The 14,315-nt window shown below is 36.5% G+C and overlaps 1 protein-coding gene and 1 pseudogene across 8 annotated transcripts in view; one reads left to right on the forward strand and one right to left on the reverse strand.

Moving 5' to 3' along the window:
• Positions 1–14,315, forward strand: part of RALGAPA1 (Ral GTPase activating protein catalytic subunit alpha 1) — a 236,799-nt gene that overhangs the window by 32,358 nt on the left and 190,126 nt on the right. The gene's annotated exons all lie outside the window — the stretch shown is intronic.
• Positions 10,990–12,292, reverse strand: LOC131752047 (lysine-rich nucleolar protein 1-like; annotated as a pseudogene).

Genomic DNA, 14,315 nt, shown 5'->3' on the forward strand with positions numbered 1-14,315 from the left:
AAAAAAGGAATGTAAAAAAGAAACAAGAACTGTTTATGTTCATTAAGTAAATAACTTGAAAGTGGTATAGATTAACTTGGAACAGATATGCCTGGAAGTCTGAAAATGTGTAGGAGTCATTGTGAACTGTAAACTGCCTATAAAAATAAACTAACTTGATATTTGAATATGTTCTTAGGATTTGATGGGCAAAGTTAGCAAGTAATCCTATATACATGTCATTAGACTCCTTACATTCTTTAATTTGTATAAACTCTTTATATTCTTTAACTTGACTCTTACTGATTTAAAAAATTAATTTGACTTCATGGAAATGTTTTATCTTTCTGTATTTATGAAGAAGTGATTTACTGAGCAGATTATTTACATAAACAATATTACTGATAAATTTGCTTAGTAAAACAAGCTGTTTCAAAATGTTGTAAGCCATTTTTGCATTAACGTTTCTTTCATTAAGGATTTTATTGCATCCAAAGAATTTTACATGGCTTATAGGACTGAATAAAATGTGGAATAGAACAGTTAGTGATAAAACAAGCATCCGAAGATCCATTACTTAAAGGTAACATTATCAGGTTCCAGAGATGAGCTGATTATAGCTATAAGGCATTGAATTTGGTTCTTAGATTTCCTGGCAGCCAAAGTGAAAAGAGAAACATGTTGGGTTACAAGTTTTCAGTGTCCTAGAAAAGAAAGCATACTTTTTTTTTCTTTTTTTTTTTTTGGTTAAAACATTGTTTTTTCTGGATTCTAAATTCAATCACAATTTGAATATATATGTATGTTCATATATTATTTAATGTGTCTTCTTTTAGAAGGATCATGCAGTAGAAACAGATTTTGGAGAAAATAGAAAAACAGGCGATTAGTATGTTTGTTAGATCTATTCTTTCTAAGATCAAATGTCTACACAATCTAAATTGTTTTCACTCTTTCTTTTTTTTCTATTTATGTAAATGGCATTGCCATCCTCCAGGTTACTAAGACATGAAACTTTCATTTTTGACAATGTGGTAGCAAAAGAAAAATAAATTTACCTTAGTCACATTATCTTCTTCAACCTCTTGTTACTCCTCTCTGGTATTCTACATTTCAGTAATACTGAATGAGACATCACCTTCTGTGATGCCTGTGCTTTTGCTAATGTTATTTACTGTACTGTCATTAATAACCCATTTCTTTTAACCTTCTTATTAAGAAAGAATAAGAGGGAGGAAGGAAGGAGGAAGAAAGAAAGAAGCATCAACAACAAAATAATAATCCTACTTATTGGATTTCAAAACTACAGTCTGGAGCAATAACTACTATAGAAAGGAAGTAGACTTTGTATGAACTCTAAATTGAAAACTTAATATGGTTTGGATGTGTGCATTAATCCATTTTTAGAAAATACCACTATCCGTTAATTATGGACCAACCATGAGTTAGGTATACCTCACGTAAGAGCAGTATTACATGAATATGAGTGGTGATAAGAATTCTATTCTAGGAAGCCCGCTGGTGCAGTGAGAAAGTAGATCAGTTGCTATTAAGAAGGTACCTAATAGTATATTATGTAAGATGGCAATTGTATTAAAGAGAAAGCAGGGGAAGAAAAATCATACTTATACCTGAAAGCTTTTACTGTTCCTTCAGTCTCAGGGGAAAATCTGTAGAGCTTTGGTAAAGTCTTCTCTATTGTCTGGTAGGCATAGGGACTTTTCCTACTTACTTCTAGTAATTTGGTTATTTATTACAGTGTAATTAGTTATTTGCATGCCTGTATCTTACAGCCTTCCAGAGAGTAGAAGCGTGTCTCTTCAACTTCATATCCCTAGACTCAGAATAGTGCTTGGTGTATGAAAGGTGCTTAGTAAATATTATGTAGTTCATGAATGAATATATTAGGTATGAGGAGAGCAAAGTTGCTCTTCTGTGAGTAACTTCCTTTCAATTAAGAATGGTAGAGAAAATGTTTAAAGTCAGTATTCTGATCAGAAAGAATCCTTGGGTTACCTGAAGGACCTGTGCAAAAAAACTGGGTCAGAATCTAAAATCTGTCCTATGTGAAACAGAAAAAGAAAAACAAAAAAATAGGATGTTACATGAAAAATATTTATGGTATTATGGCAGAGGTTATGAGATAATCTTCACTATTACTGAAATAAATCTTCATGACCCTTATATAACATCTACTTTTTTAACAACTTATGTCTAGTGAGCACAACAGCACGTCATCTTTTTTTTTTTGCGGTACGCGGGCCTCTCTCTGTTGTGGCCTCTCCCGTTGCAGAGCACAGGCTCCGGATGCGCAGGCCCAGCGGCCATGGCTCACGGGCCTAGCTGCTCCGCGGCATGTGGGGTCTTCCCGGCCTGGGGCACAAACCTGTGTCCCCTGCATTGGCAAGCGGACTCTCGGGAAGCCCGCATGTCATCTTTGAAGTATATACTACCCACTCCCCCACCAATCCAACAGAATAAACTGACTTGTAGACAGACACAGAGGAGAAGGAGTTGTGGAGATGGAACAATACTGTTTGTGGCTCTAATGTGTCACAGCAGCCACAGGAGGCTAATATAAATCTGTTAGTGTTTTGTCCTTTTGCTTTTCCATATGAATTTGAGAATCAGCTTGTTAAATTCTGTGAATAATATTGTTAGGATTTTAAAAATTGTATTGCCTTGAATCCATAGGTTTAATTTAAAGGAGATTGACGTCTGTAGTATATCTACGATTGACCCTAGAACAGCGTGGGTGTTAGGGGCACCAACCCTCCACACAGTTGAAAATCAACATGTAACTTATAGTCTGCCTTCCATATCCCCACTTCTGCATCCACAGATTCAACCAACTGTGGATTGTGTAGTACTGTAGTATTTACTATTGAAAAAAAAAATTCATGTATAAGTGGATTTGTGCAGTTCAAACCTGCCTTGTTCAAGGGTCAGCTGTATTCTTCCTATCCCAAGGGGTCTCCATTTATTTAATTAGGCTTTCCTTAAAGGTTGTAAATTTAAAAATTTATATTTTTCTCTAAGAAAGATTTGCACATCTTTTTTCTGGTCAAGAATAGGTACATTTAGGGACTTCCTTGGTGGTCCAGTGGTTAAGACTCTGTGCCTCCAATGCAGGGGATGCAGGTTCGATCCCTGGTCAGGGAACTAGGATCCCGCATGCTGTGCAGTGCAGCCCCCCAGAAAAATGAAAAACCCAAAAAAGAATAGGTACAATTTTAAAAGGATGTTAAATTTAAAAGGGATGACTTCTGTTTGCTGCAGAGGAGCACATGTGATCACTTCATTAAATGGTGGTTTAGATAAAGATTAGGAGGAAATAATGTTCATTTGAATAAAAACATTTATAGATCACTACTTTATATCTTATAACAGAATTTGTTCTACATTATTTTGATTCTTCAGTATAAAATGGAAGGCAAATTAAGCAAATATATTTGAAATATTGGAATAAGGAAGACAACTCTTAAAACTCACACCAAAGTTAGAAATTGTCATGAAAATGATTGGTAAATTTGCCTTTATAAAACATTTTAAATTTCTAATAGTAAAACCCATCATTAACAGATAAAACGCGAACAGCAGACTAAGAAACACTTGCAACGTTTAAAGAAGTTAATTTCCTTAATTTATGGACTGTTAAAAATTGATGAAATTTGGAAAGAGAGTCTCTCATACATTACTGGCTGAATCTAAATTAGAGGGCAGTTTGGTAACTGTCAAAATTTTAAATGTACATACGTGTATGCTTTGAAACAAGCACTTCCATTTCTTAGTATTTTTTCTTTTTTATAAATTTATTATTTTATTTTTGGCTGCTTTGGGTCTTCATTGCTTTGCGCGGGCTTTCTCTAGTTGTGGTGAGTGGGGGTTACTCTTCGTTGCAGTGCACGGGTTTCTCACTGTGGCGGCTTCTCTTGTTGCAGAGCATGGGCTCTAGGTGTGCGGGCTTCAGTAGTTGTGGCACTTGGGCTCAATAGTTGTGGCTTGCGGAGTGCAGGCTCAGTAGTTGTGGCGCACGGGCTTAGTTGCTCCGTGGCATGTGGGATCTCGCTGGACCAGGGCTCGAACCCATGTCCCCTGCGTAGGCAGGCAGATTCTTAACCACTGTGCCACCAGGGAAGTCCCTCTTAGTATTTTTTCTAAGGAAGTAAGTGGATGAGTGTGTAGGATCACTGCAGTGTTGTTTAGAATAGTGAAAAATTTGAACTAATCTAAATATTATTTGGGGGTTGATTTTAGAATTTAGGTATATTCCTTTAGTTGAACATTATGATTCTCAGGAATTGTTAGCATTCTAATAATTACTTAATGAATAATGGTTCCATCTCTTCATTATCTTTGGGAAGTTTTTAAAGAATTAAACATTTTTATAGAAGCAGCTCATATTGGAAATAAGAGTTAATATTTTTGAACATTTATATGTGACAGGTCCTGGACCAAGCATTTTACCTGTGTTACCTGACTTAATTTTTTTCAACAGACCAGTGTGGCAAATAGTAATTGATCCCCACGGAAACTTGGAGTATTAAATGGCTTGTAAGCAGGGTGATATAGTGGGGAAAGTCATAATATCTGTGTTCTGATCTCAGCTATGTTATTTACTTAACACTTTATAGATACTTTGCCTGTCTGTAAAATTAAAATAGTAACCTCTCAGGTATTATTGGAAGATTACATGAAAAAAATGCATTTGAAGCACAGAATTTATGGAAGAATTTAAAACATTCAAATTTTAATTGGAACCTTAAAGGTTATAAAATTGAATCATATTATGACCTATTCAAAGTCAAGCAAAGTTTGTTTTTAAAATAGAGTACAAACCTCTGAATAACTTGATGATGGTCTAGATTCTGTACTTTATTTTCAGTCTTTAACCTATTAAAAATGGGTAAATTAGAGAGAGACTTATTTAAAAGTTATATTTTGGGAAAGCAAAGAATTGAACGAATGAAAGGAAATGAAATTCATTGTTGGTATTTTATTTTGCATAAACATAAAGAAATCTTTAAATTGCATCACTTAGCAAAATTATTCTTTGCTTCACCACCCCAAACTAAAGTAGCATAGCTAGTAAAAGGTGTATTTGTGTTACCAAAAATTTGTTGTCATTTCCTGAATTTTTTCAAATCAGTAGCTTCAAGGTTCCCAGTCTTTTTTTTTTTTTCCCCCCATCAATTGTCCTTAGGGCCTTCTAGAGGCAAGTTGGTTGTTACTGTAAGCTGCTTCTTGTAATCATGCCATTTCTTGTAAATTGTCTTTAAGAAAAATGATTATTCATCTTTGATTCCATTTATTTCTTTAAAAATCTGAAAATTGTCTTTAAGAAAAATAATTATTCATCTTTGCTTCTGTTTATTTCTTTAAAAATCTGAAAATAATAGATCTGAGCAACCATTTGAATAACTATATATAGTGCTTTGCTAGATTTGGGGCAACTGCAGAGGAATAAAGAAGTTGATGATATAGTAAGAGAATCATGTCAAATATGAAACATGTTAATGAGTATTAAAGATAGAGGATCATATATAAATGAGGGGCCTTGGAGAAAGCTTCATGAAGCTGGGTCGTTTGAGGTGTACCTTGAAAGATGATTAGAATTTCAGTAGATAGAAGTAAAAGAAGAGCAGTTTGAGGGAAGGTAATGATAAGAGCACAGCTATGAATGAAGGAATGTTGAAGGCAGTGGTCTTCCAAGCTTTTAAAAAATAAAGATATCAGGCCTCACCCTAGAAATTACAATTTAATGGCAAGGTGAATAGAAAGGATTTTGAGTATGTGGGAGATGATTTATGAAATTTGGTAACCAGGTTTTAATGAGAATTTAGGAAGTAGAGATTATGCCACTTCTCTGACTATATCATTCTACTTTTTGAAATCATGTTTTATTGGTGAATTCATTGCAGGAACAGATTTCTCACCTCCCGTACCAGTATCAAGGCTACTCAGTCTATACATCAAAACATCTGCCTCATTCCTTCCCAGTCAGTACTGCTGTTACTCAAAATGTAGCCTGCAGACTGGTGCTAGTTTACCGGCTGGCTGTTTATTACAGGTCTGTAACATGTTAAGTGCAGAAATTGAGGTGTTGAGAAGCTCATCTCAATTTGATAATGCTGTGACATCCAATTGTGTGATTAGGGACTTGTCTCGTTGAATAAAGTATAGACCATTCTAGGTGCTTTTCACTTTATTTTCTAGTAATGTATTGTAAAGCTTTGGTTTGTGTTGAATTGGAATTTAAAAAATTAAAAAAATTTTCCCTTTATAATTTGAGAAACATGGTCTGTACAGTGTTTAAAATTAACTTCTCTCATTCTAACTCATTCTGCTTTTATCCTCTGTTGTTTAAAAGTATATTTTCTTTTCCTAGTGTAATAGTATTTACTTCTCCTTACTCATTTTAAAATATGCATATGTTTAACTATTTTCAGTATTCAGAAGGATGCCTTTGAGTTTAGGGATATGAATTGAGAAACTATTTTCTATTTTGGAGATATAGAACTGAATCCAGAACATTAGTAGTACTGTATTTTGATTGCTCTCCTATTGTCTGACTACTCAATTAAAAAAACAGAGAAGACATTATTTTATATAATAGTTGTATACTAGGAGCTGGCTAATCTTTGGCCCTGTAAAAGTGAAGGTAGTACATTTGCTTGAAGTAAACATCCGTAATTGGTGATATAACAGTTTGCAATTTCTAGATTTAGGAAAAAAATATTTTTTCAGTCTGATTTCCATTAATTCTATTTCTTTTCAGATTAATTCTTTTCAGACTAGCCAAGAAGTTCTAGCTTTCAGATTTAGTTAGTCAGATAGGGTCTGGCAGATCTCACAAATTGCGATGTCAAAGAAGTTGAATATTAGGCTGGCTAAAAGAGATAGATCAGTAAAACAGAAACCTACACCCATTAGTAGTCACTCCCCATTTCCCCTTACTCTCTAACGCTGGCAACCATTAATTTACTTCTATCTCTATGTATTTGACCACTCTAGATGTTTCATATAAATGGAGTCACAAAATATGTGGTTTTTGTGTCTGGCTTCTTTCACTTAACGATGTTTTCAAGGTTCATCCATGTTTTAGCATGTAACAGTATTTCATTCCTTTTTATGGCTGAATAGTAACTATGGATATACCATATTTTATTTATCTCTTCATCAGTTAATGGCCATTTGGGTTGTTTCCACTTTTTTACTGTTATGAATAATGATATGAACATTTGTGTGGTCATATGTTTTCAATTCTTGGACATATACTGTTCTAGGAGTTGAATTGCTGGGTAATATATTAATTCCATATTTACCTTTTTGAGGAATTGCCAAACCATTTCCAAAGTAGCTGCATAATTTATATTCCACCAGCAGTGTATGAAGGTATTGTAATTTCCCAACACTTGTTACTGTCTGTCTTTCAGGGTATAGCCATCATAGTGGATGGGTAGTGGTATCACATTTTGATTTTGATTTGCATTTCCCTGATGGCTAATGAGGTTGAGTATCTTTTCGTGTGCTTATTAACCATTTGTATACCGCCTTTGGAGAAATGTCTATTCAAATCCTTTGCCTGTTTTTAATTGGGTTATTGTTTCTTTTGTCAGATATACAATTTGCAAATATTTTCTCTTATTCTGTAGATTGTCTTTTCATTTTTTTTATAGTGCCCTTTGAGGCAAAACAATTCTGAGTTTTGATGAAGTCCAGTTTATTTTTTATTGTTTCTTGTGAGTTTGGTGTCATATCTAAGAAACAATTGACTAGCCCAAGATCATGTTTTCTTCTAAGAGTTTTATAGTTTTAGCTTTTACATTTAGGGCTTTGGTCCATTTTGAGTTAATTTTTGTATATGGTATGAGGTAGTGATCCTGCTTCATTCTTTTGCATATGGATATTCAGTTGTCACAGCACCATTTGTTGAAAAAACTGTTTTTTCCCTGTTGAGTTGTCTTAATACCCATGTTTAAAATCATTTGACCATCAGTGTAAGAGTTTATTTCTGGACTCTCAACTTTATTCCACTCATCTGTATGTTTATCCTTATAGCAGCACCACCCTATCTTGATCACTGTAATTTGTAGTAAGCTTAGAAACTGGAAAGTGTCAGTTCTCCAGCTTTGTTCTTCTTTTTATTCTGTTTTTTTTCAGTTGACGTATTATGGTATTATTGATACATAACATTATGTTAGTTTCAGGTGTACAACATGGTTTGATATTTGTATAGTTGATGTTTGTCACCAGATACATAATTACAACATTTTTCCTTTCTTGTGGTGACAACTTTTAAGATCTATTCTTAGCACTTCTCAAATATGCAATACAGTATTAACTGTAGTCACACATGCTGTACATTCCCCATGACTTATTTATTTTATAACTGGAAGCTGGTACCTTTTGATGTTCTTCTTTTTCAAGATTGTTTTGATTTTTCTGGGTCCCCTGTGTTTTCCTATGAATTTTAGGATCATCTTTTCAATTTCTGCAGAAGAGCCACTTGGGATTTTGATAGAGGTTGCATTTATTTATTTATTTTGTGATACGCGGGCCTCTCACTGTTGTGGCCTCTCCCGTTGCGGAGCACAGGCTCCAGACGCGCAGGCTCAGCGGCCATGGCTCACGGACCCAGCCGCTCGGCGGCATGTAGGATCTTCCCAGACCGGGGCACGAACCCGCGTCCCCTGCATCGGCAGGTGGACTCTCAACTACTGCACCACCAGGGATGCCCGAGGACATTATTTTTTATTCCTAACTTTTTGAGTGTCTTTGTCGTTAAGGGATGTTGGCTATCGTCAAGTACTTTTTCTGTGTCTGTTGAGACTATCATGTAGGTTTTGACCTTTTTATTAATATGGTGTATTGCATTGATTGATTTTTGTATGTTGAACTGACCTTGCACTCTGGGATAAATCCCACTTGGTCATGATGTATAATTCTTTTAGTATATTGCCATATCTTGTCATATTCAGTTTTTTAGTATTCTGTTGAGGATTTTTGTGTCTTTATTCATAAGGAATATGGGTCTGTAGTTTTCTTGTCTTGTAATGTTTTTGTCTGATTTTGGAATGAGGATAATACTGGCCTCATTGATACAGTTTGAAAGTGTTTTCTTCTTTATTCTTTGGAAGAGTTGATAGAATTCACCTATGAAGCCATTTGGGCCTGGACTTTTCTTTGAGGTCAGTTTTCTTTATTACTCAGTCTGTCTTTTTACTTTTTATAGATCTATTCAGATTTTCTATTTCTTCTTGAGTCAGTTTTGGTAGTTCATTTTATGTCTTTTCTTTGAATTTGTCCATTCCATGTAGGTTACCTAACTTGCTAACAACAAATGCTCATAGTATTCCCTTAAGATATTTTCTATTACTGTAAGATTGGTAGTAATGTTCTCTTTTCCAGATTAGTAATTTGAATCATATCTCTCTTTATATTGGATAGTCTAGCCAAAGATTTGTCAATGTTGTTATCTTTTCAAAGAACTAATTTTGGTTTCATTGATTTCTTGGTATTGTTTTTCTTTTCTCTATTTTACTTATCTGCATTCTAATCTTTATTATTTCCTTTCTTCCACATGCTTTTGCTTTTTGTTTTATAGTTTTTTAAAGTGGAACATTAGGTTATTGATTTTTGAGACCTGCATCGAGGTGTTTATTAAGGTTGTAAATTTACCTCTAAGCACTGTTTTAGTGGAATGCCATATATTTGGTATGTTGTTTTTTCATTTACAGGTCAAAGTATTTTTTTACAGTGGATTTGAGTTACTATCTAGAATCCTTTCATTTCATCTTGATGGACTCACTTTAGTAATTTTTATAGGGCAGACCTGCTAGCAGCAAATTCTCTCAGTTTTGGTGTACCTGGGGATGCCTTAATTTTGCCTTAAGTTTTGAGGATGTGTTTCTTAACTGATGTGTTGTTAACACATCTGATGTTAACTGATGTGTTGCTTCTCTCAAGATTCTTTCTGTTATCTTTTGACAGTTTTGTTATGATGGTCTCTGAGTTTATTCTACTTATAATTTATTGAGTTTCTTAAATGTCCACATAAATGTTCTTCATGAAATTTGGAAAATTTTCAGCCATTATTTCTTGAAATTTTTCTGTCTCTCTCTTCTCTCCTGGGTCTCCTGTTATATGTGTATTGCTGCATTTGATGGTGACTCAGAAGTCTCTGAGGCTCTGTTCATTTTTCTTCATTATTTTAAAATTCTGTTCATGAGACTGGATAATCTCAACTAACCTAATATCTTTTGAGTTTGCTAATTTTTTATTTTGCCAGTTCAGGTGTGCTGTTGAGCTTTTAGTGAACTTTTCATTTTGTATTGTACTTTTAAACTCTTTTTTTAAAAACATAATTTCTATCTCATTATTGATATCCTCTCCTTGGTGAGGTGCCATTCTCACACTTTCCTTTAGTTCTTTAGACATGGTTTCCTTTAATTTTTGGAACATATTTAAAACAGATAGTGTTTTCCTAGTAGATCTAATGTTTGTTCTTCCTCAGGGACAGTTTCTGTTGACTGATCTTTCTCCTGTACATGAAGCATACTTTTGTTTTGTTTTGGTCACAGTCAGTTGATTTTTTACAAAGGTGTCTAGGCAATTCAGCTGAGAATTGAAAATATTTTTAACATCAAAACGAACAATGCTAGAAATATTGGACAGCTGATAACAAGGAACAAATTAATAATACATGCAAAAATGTAGATAAATCTCAAAATGATTGTGCTAAGTGAAAGAAGCCAGTTTAAAAAAGAGTAAATACTCTATAATCCCAATTATATACAAACCCTAGAAAATGCAAGCTAATTCATAGTGACAGAGTAGTAGTGGTTATCTGGGGATGGGGAAAGAAGGGATGGATTACAAAGGGGCACAAGGAAACTTTTGCAAATCATGGGTATATTCATTACCTTAATTGTTGCTGGTTTCCTGGATGCGTACACATGTCAAAACTCATCAAATTGTTCACCTTAAACAGGTGCAGATTATTGTATGTCAATTATATTTAAATAAAGCTGCGAATGGCAAACAAAAATGATCCTGAATGGAGACGAGGAGGTGGCCATGCGTGGGCTGGGCAGAGCACGTGTCCTCTTCTCCCCCTGCAGCAGTTATGAGGAGGACAGCCTCAGCCTGGGATTCTGAAGGACCAGAAAGCCCCTCAGCCAAAGTCGTGGCATGAAGTGTTGGAGACCACGGGCTCCCTGCCGCTGGAGGTGTGGCAGAGGCTGGCCTGGTGGCCTTTGGCGTCCCTAACGCCTCTGGGACCAGGATCTTGTGGCTTGGCAGGAGACGAGTGTGCGTCTCACGGAAGGAAGATGCACAGGAGGGATGAGGACCAGGCTGCACCTGGCCTATGTGTGCCTTGTCCATGTTGCCTTTCTTTTCCAACACCACCTCCAAGTCCGTGTTGGGCTCCTTGTCCCAAGGTTCTCTTTCTACTCTGCTCTCCTGCCTCTTCTTCCTCTTCAGAGCTGGCTCCTCCATGTCTGCCTGCTCTGCCTTTTTCTTGGACTTCATTTTCTTCTTTACAGGAGGCTTGGGGCCATCTCCTATTGGGATGTATTCTGGAGCTTCAACTTTGACTGGCTTCTTTTTACTTTCTTTCCTAGGGCTGCTCACCCTGGACCTGGAGAGCTCAGGGTGCCCCAGGAAGGGTATCTCCCTCCTGGTGGATTTTCTTTTTCTCCATCTTCATGTTGCTTCATCTTCACGTTGTGTTCCTTGGGGCTCCCCTACTTCTGTTTCTTTCACGAGGCTGCCTGCTCCCAGATGCCCTCTTTCCCAACTGAGCAAGTGTACAAAGCATCCCTGGCCTCTTAGAACCAAGGGTCCCTGGCTGAGACGGCTGTAGCTTCCTGGGCCTTTTTCTCCTTCTTGTGTTTTTTGAGCTTCTTGCCAACTCTGGTTACCTCCTTGACCTGCTTGGCGTCTGGGGAGGTTTTCACCGTCAAGCCAGGGGATGTGGACTTCCTCTTCTCCCCACTGAGTGACTTGGATGGACCAAGTGCCTGCTTCCTGGGGCTGGGTGACGGCTCAGTCCATACATGTGGCCTCAGGTTCTAGGGGCTCCTCACAGAGCTATGACCATTCTTTTTCTTCATAGAGGCATTTTGGGTGCCTGCTCTTGGACCACATTCTTCGAGGGTGGTGTGGCTCTTGTGGGACGAACCTCTGCAAAATAATTGTCACTATTTAAAACCTAGTATTGAGTCTCTCCTTTGACTACCTTCTTTTTCTTCTTCTTTTTCTCTGGGAGCCCAAGGCCCACGTCTCCTCTGTGAGTCTTAGTGATCATTCCCAAAGGCCAAATTTCCCTGCCTCCACATGAGAGCTGGGGCATACTTTCCTTTTTTAAAAAAATTTATTTATATTTACTTATTTATTTTTGACTGCTTTGGGCCTTCATTGCTGCACGCAGGCTTTCTCTAGTTGTGATGAGTGGGGGCTCCTCTTTGTTGCAGTGCATGGGCTTCTCAATGCAGTGGCTTCTCTTTGTTGCAGAGCCCAGGCTCTGGGTATGTGGCTTCAGTAGTTGTGGCACGTGGGCTCAGTAGTTGTGGCTCACAGGCTCAGCAGTTGTGGTGCACGGGCTTAGTTGCGCTGCGGCAGGGGCATACTTTCTTGTTTCTTTGTGTGTCTTGTAATTTTGTTGATAAACTGACATTTTAAATAATACAGCAACTCTGGAAACCACTTTCTCCCTCTCCCCCAGTGTTTATTGTTGTTTCTGTTGTTATTGTTGCTGTGTGATTCTTTAATGACTTTCCTGAACTAACTCTGTGTAGTGTATTTGCTTTCTCCAATGTGACCACCGCATTCTTTACTCGTTCAACTTAGTGGTCAGCTAATGACTGCATGGATACTCCCTTAAAAGCCTGGAGTCAGTAAGTTTCCTAGACTTTGCCAAGGGGCTCTCTGTGTGTATTGGGACATACTGTCAGTATTCAAGAAACAGTTTACAATACTTTTTTAGCCTTCACATCTTTCTTGTGTAACCTCAGGATCAGACAGAGGTGAAAGTTTAAATCTTTTTCCAGACTTTCCTTAGTATACTTGCAGCTCAGCTCATGGCTTTCTATACTCCCTTTAATATGTTGTAGCTCTTTAAAGTTCCGTATGGATAGCACATTCCCTATATTGTTCCTTTTAAGTTTTTTTTTTTGGTTAGTTGTTTGCCTCATCAGTGATTGCTGCCTCAGGCAGCTGTGGTGTTAAATAATAGCCACTGATTGTTTTCCACAAATGTCTCCAGGGGAAAAGCTGTTGCACTGTGTGAGTTCTGAGTTATGTCAAATAAAGACAAGCTTTGCAAGCTGGATTTTCGAAGGAGCAGCTAGATAAGTCAAATAATGACATTTCTCTTAGAATGAAGCTTTGAAAGAACTCCAGTTCTGTTCTGACTCTTCCAGTGACCCATAGGCTGCTGTTTCTCCCTGTGATCCTGGGCTGTTGGTTTTTAAGGCTTCTATGGAGATGAGGATGGGGAATGGGAACACAGTAAGTTTGAAATCACAGAGCTAACTGTTCTTATTGAGAGTCAACCATTTTTCTTGAAAAAATGTGCTTGATTGTTGCGAGCCTTTGATTAATTTCCAGGTCTCTGAAAAGGTTTTTACTGTTTTTGCTTTTGTTTAGTTGTTTTTAATGGAGGAAAAGATTTTCAGAGTTCCTTATTCCACTAACTTGCTGATATTACCTACTTATAACTTGCTTTTTAAACTATAAATACTTAATGTTTTTCAGTTTTATTAAAATGTTCTTTTATGAATATTTTTAGTGGCTGCCTATTCATTTGTATGGATGTATCATAATTTATTTAGTTCCTTACTGTGTAGTGGACAGATATTAGGAAGTTAGGGAAGAAAAATAGGACTTGTATATCATGTGAAGGAACCCAGGCTTATCCTGTTTACAGTGGGAAACCCCTTAAGTATTTTAAGCTGATGAATGATACCGGTAGTTGGACTCAGGTTTGGTAAATTATTCTGGTAGCAATATGTGGAGGACGGATAAAAAGTAGGCTTCAAATGGTGTGAGATTAGGTAGGAGACTACTAATAAAATTCAGGCAAGACGTCATGAAGTATCAAACTAAAAATTTTCACTATCTGTCCTAAAACTTCAGAGTATCTATCTCAGCCTCTACAGGACTGTGTAGCTTTCAAATAATTCTTTAAAAATACCGTTCTTTTGGAATGAATTTGATTAAAATTGGCCACAAGGTTATATTATGCTTTGGCATACCACCTGAAGTGTAGCTAATATGGTGGTGTTGATTGAGGGCTCAGAAAAGCTGATTTTGAACTGTTTAATAGCTTT

This window comes from Kogia breviceps, chromosome 3 (assembly GCF_026419965.1).
Source record: "Kogia breviceps isolate mKogBre1 chromosome 3, mKogBre1 haplotype 1, whole genome shotgun sequence".
In the NCBI taxonomy this organism is placed as follows: Eukaryota; Metazoa; Chordata; class Mammalia; order Artiodactyla; family Physeteridae; genus Kogia; species Kogia breviceps.